General features: G+C 45.3%; 1 pseudogene; it reads left to right on the top strand.

Annotated features, from left to right (window-relative positions):
• Positions 1-3,264: 3,264 nt before the first annotated feature.
• Positions 3,265-4,166, top strand: LOC147751615 (palmitoyl-protein thioesterase ABHD10, mitochondrial pseudogene; annotated as a pseudogene).
• The last annotated feature ends 1,267 nt before the right edge of the window (positions 4,167-5,433 follow it).

Genomic DNA, 5,433 nt, shown 5'->3' with positions numbered 1-5,433 from the left:
GGGAGTGAGGAAGTCCGAGGAGGAGATAAGGGGGAGGAGCTATGGAGCGATTAGGGGCACTGGTGGAGGGTGTCAGTGAGGGAATCCAAGGAGTATGTCATGGGGGACTACAGAGAGATGAAGTGAACTTTTGGAAGGTGGTAGTGAAGGAGTCTGAGGAGGAGGTGATGAGGGGGAGAGCTATGGAGCGATGAGGGGCACTGGTGGAGGGTGGCAATTAGTGAATCCAAGAAGGAAGTCACGGGGGAGGGTGGGAGATACGGAGAGAAGAGGGGCACTGGTGGAGGGTAGTAGTGAGGGAGTCTGAGGCGGAGGTCACGAGGGGAAGGGGCTATGGAGAGATTGTGAGGGGTACTGTTGGAGGGTGGCAGTGGGGGCATGCAAGGAGAAGGTCATGAGAGGGAGGGGCTTTGGGGCAATGAGGGTCATTGTTGTAGGGTGGCAGTGATATGATTGATTGATTGAATAGGGGGAGAGGCTATTGGGCGATGAGGGGCACTGGTGGAGGGCGGCAATGAGGGAATCCAGGGAGGAGGTCATAAGGAAAAGGGCCTTTGGAGAGAGGAGGGTGGTGTTGGAGGGTAGTACTGAGGGGATTAGAGGATGAAGTCATGAGTGGGAGGGGCTTTGGAGAGATGAAGGGTACTGTTGGAGGGTGGCAGGGAGGGAATCCGAGCAGGAGGTTATTGGGGGAGGGTAGGAGATATGGAGAGATGAGGGGCACTGGTGGCGAGTGATAGTGAGGGAATGTGAGGAGGAGGAGGTCATGAGGGTCTACAGCAGAGGTCTTCAATCTGGGGGGCGCGACCCCCAGGGGGGTCGTGGAGTCCTTTGAAGGGGGTCGCAGATTCTGCCCCTGGCTTGGGCTGATGAGGGTGCTCACGGCGAGGCCTAATTCACACCGAGGTGTGAAAAACATCGAAGCCTCATTAACAAGTAAAAGACTTGTCAAGTACTCGGGTGTGGCTGTGTGTATCCCTGAAGCCGTTTCGAGCTGGGGGAAGTGGGGGAGGGGGGCCGGGGGAGCAGGCTGTAGTGTAGCCTGCCCTTTGAGGTCAATGGATATTGCGCGTCCCGTGACACATCCCCTGCCCCCAGCCGGGAGGCACAGAGATGCCCTCCCATGATCGGGAAAGAAGGAAAAAAAACACGCAGCGAGATACTGACCCTCCCCCCCTCCCCCATGAGAAAGGCACACAAAAGGTGGGTGAATGAATGATGGGTGGATGGATGGATGTAAGGATGAATGATGGATGGATGTGTGAAAAGGTGGTTGGATGAATGATGAATGGGTGGATGAAAGGGTGGATGGATGAAAGGGTGGATGGAAGGAATGATGAAAGGGTAGCTGGATAAAGGATGTATGGATGGATAAAAGGTTGCATGGATGAATGATGGATGGATGGATGTGTGAAAAGATGGGTGGATGAATGATGGGTGAATGGATGGATGAAAGGGTGGATGGGTAAAGGATGGATGTATGGATGGAAGGATGAAAGGGTGGATGGATGAAGGATGGATGTATGGATGTAAGGATGAAAGGTTGGATGGGTGAAGGATAGATGGATGAAGGATAGATGTATGGATGTAAGGATGAAAGGGTGGACGGATGAAGGATGGATGGATGGATGGATGAAAGGGTGGATGGATGAAGGATGGATGTATGGATGTAAGGATGAAAGGGTGGATGGGTGAAGAATAGATGGATGAAGGATAGATGTATGGATGTAAGGATGAAAGGGTGGACTGATGGATGGATGGATGGATGGATAAAAGGTTGCATGGATGAATGATGCATTGATGGATGTGTGAAAAGGTGGGAGGATGAATGATGGGTGGGTGGATGGATGAAAGGGTGGGTGGATGGATGTATGGATGAAAGGGTGGATGAATTAAGGATGCATGTATGGATGGGAGGATGAAAGGGTGGATGGATGTATGGATGGATAAAAGGTTGCATGGATGAATGATGGATGGATGTGTGAAAAGGTGGGTGGATGAATGATGGGTGGATGGATGAAGGGTGGATGGGTAAAGGATGGATGTATGGATGGAAAGATGAAAGGGTGGATGGATGATGGATGGATGGATGGAAGGGTGGATGGGTAAAGGATGGATGTATGGTTGTAAGGATGAAAGGGTGGACGGATGAAGGATGGATGGATGGATGAAAGGGTGGATGGAAGGAAGGATGAAAGGGTGGACGGATGAAGGATGGATGGATGTATGGATGGTTAAAAGGTTGCATGGATGAATGATGCATGGATGGATGTGTGAAAAGGTGGGGGGGATGAATGATGAGTGAATGGATGGATGAAAGGGTGGGTGGATGAAAGGGTGGGTGGATGAAGAATGGATGTATGGATGGATAAAAGATTGCAAGGATGAATGATACATGGATGGATGTGTGAAAAGGTGGGGGATAAAGGATGGATGGATGGATGAAAGGGTGGATGGATGGAAGGAAGGATGAAAGGGTGGATGGATGTATGGATGGATAAAAGGTTGCATGGATGAATGATGCATGGATGGATGTGTGAAAGTGTGGGTGGATGAATGATGGATGGATGTGATGAGGTCTAACAGGCGCATTTATGGTTGTCAAAAGATGATGATGAGGCGTACCAGTTTCTAGAAACTTTTGTCAGAAGGGGGTCCTTACCCCTAAAAAGATTTTACAAGGGGGTCTCGGCATCAAAAAGTTTGAAGACCTCTGGTCTACAGAGAGATGGAGTGCACTGTTGGAGGATGGTAGTAAAGGTATCTACAGAGAAAGAGGTTAGTGGTGGGGCGCCAATAAATAACTCTCCACATGCTCTGTATACACACGAAGCGCGGAGGTACCCCTTCGGGAGTGATTCCTGCGCTATATAAGCACACAATCAATCAATCAATCAATCCTTGTATCTTGGTGACTGTTTGCAAGTAGACGTGATGTAATTTATGGCTTGTAGACTACCTCCAGAAGCGACAAATTGGGCCGGTAGTGGCCCACCCAAAAGCACCCTTGGCCCACCCAAATAAAAATTCCTGGAGCCGGGCCTGCATAGGATGTGAGTTAATGTGGGAACATGTACTAATGGATAATAAGACTGGCTGTTTTATTACAGAGTTTGTGGAGGATGCCCCATACCACAGGCAAAAATGCACCCAGTGTACTATCTTTCTCAAAGTACCAGTAACAATAACTATTTCTTAGTCCGTTTTCTGTTTCTCTGACTTCATCACCGCTGTACCCCGTTGGTTCCACTACTGTGAGAGGAGATGGCGCTGTTAGGTCTGCGGTGGAGTTGGTGTAGGGTTCGGACTGCTGTACCATGGCCCGGAGGGCAACTTCCGCAGGGGGTCGGGTTGTGCAGCAGGGTCAGAACGGCAGTTGTGGTAGGTTGCAGGCACAAGGCAACAGTTCAGTCCCTAAATCGACCGGATATTCCGAAACTGGCTTACCAGAAGATTAAAGACAAGAATCCAGGTGTTATTTTCCTTTCCGGCTATGCTTCTAACATGAATGGTCAGAAACCAGTTGCCCTTGAAGACTTCTGCAACTCACTTGGACATTCCTTTGTACGGTTCGATCACACTGGAAGTGGAAGTTCAGAAGGTGACATCAAAGATTGTACAGTGGGAAGGTGGAAGAAGGATGTTCTGTCTGTTTTGGATGAACTCTCAGAAGGACCACAGATTTTGGTGGGGTCTAGTTTGGGAGGCTGGTTGATGCTTCTTGCTGCAATCGCACGTCCAGAAAAGATTGCCGCTCTTGTTGGTGTTGCTGCAGCTGCCGACCATTTTGTAACATCTTTCGATCAGCTTACAGTAGAGGTAAAGAAAGACATTGAGGAAAAAGGACAATGGAAAGTTCCTACAAAATATAACGAAGAGGGGTTTTATGATATACCATAAACTTTCATTTAAGAAGCAGAGAACCACTGTTTGTTAAACACTCCAATTCCAATAAAATGCCCTATGAAGCTCATCCATGGCATGAAGGATGAAGATGTAACTTGGCATGTTTCTATGCAAATAGCCGAACGTGTTCTCAGCCCTGATGGGATGTTATACTTCGTAGAAGTGGTCAATATCGTTTGAGTGAAAAGGATGACATCTAGCTTCTTGTTTACACTATTGACAATTTAATTGACGAGGTGACAACACTTGGGAGAATCTGAGATTGTAGGCTGTATGATCAAGCATCTGATAGCTTACCCAGAGCAAGACGTTGTAGGAGACTAAAGCTTTAATTTTTTGTTTCCTGACCTCTCTTACCAATACCTGTATATGGGTGTTTCCTTATTGCATGTTTGCACAAAGACAGGTAATGGCTGCTGGTCATTTAAAAACACGAGGACGTGTCCTATCTTGACCCTATTGTGTTTTATGCCTCATACCAAACACCTCAGCACTCTTGTGCCAATCACACAATTTACCCCATTTTGTTACTTGCTTAAAATTGATAGCAGGATTGATAGGAGGATTATCCTGCATCCAATAATAAACACTGTGCTTTTTATAACTCTCACAATCTGTGAAGTTCAGAGTTGTTTTAAGGTTGTGTACCTCATGCGTGTTTTGTTAGATGTGAATATAGCTGCAGCTGTTTTTATTCTGTGAGACTTGTTTGCAAATTATGGATTGCTGTCCAGTTGCAATTTGATGTATTTAAAAAATGTGGTTGGTACTAAACTCGAACAATAGCTGTTGTAATATTGACTTGCATAGTTTTTTATGAGACAGTTATCTATACTGATACTGCAGCAATTTTGTACTTACATTGTTTATTAACATATTAATTAAGGCTTTAACAACTTTATTATTAGCCTTTTAATACAAGTTGAGAATAACTATTTGCGTATTTTTTTAACTAAATAATAAAAAACATTCTTTAAGAGATAGATCTATACTTCTTTCCGTGATACATATTTCATGAGGTACTCTCTGTGTGGGAAAAACATAAATATTATTTTGGGAGCGATTCATTCTGTGTTCTGCAATATAAAAAAAGGAAAAACCTTTTTCAGAATGAGTCAACAGACCTACACTTTCAGTTGATGCGTGCTCAGTATGGGTACAACAGACCAGACGTTGCATTTAGATATTGTGCCAGTATTCATTTACATTTAGTAAATTGCTTTTCGATGAGTATTCCTTTGAGGATATACATTTGGAGAGAAATATATCCCCATAGAAAATCTATTTGAGAAAGTCTGGCAATGTTTATAGAATAAACAAATCAATAATAGGAAATATCAGGTTGGCCATATGGCTTAGTGAGTCATACTGCCTGATGCCAGGTTTGAGATCAAGGATCTATTTTAAATCTAATCGAGTCTTTTGCTTAGAATACTCCGTAAATGGGGCACTAAAGCCGATTCCAGTAAAAGATCAAACCATGCCTAGAAACGTGGATCATTCTAAAATGTATTTTTGATTTATTTA

This window comes from Lissotriton vulgaris, chromosome 1_1, assembly GCF_964263255.1.
Source record: "Lissotriton vulgaris chromosome 1_1, aLisVul1.2, whole genome shotgun sequence".
Classification (NCBI taxonomy): Eukaryota; Metazoa; Chordata; class Amphibia; order Caudata; family Salamandridae; genus Lissotriton; species Lissotriton vulgaris.
The sequence above is the reverse complement of the archived record's forward strand: the minus strand, read 5'-3'. Positions and strand labels throughout refer to the sequence as shown.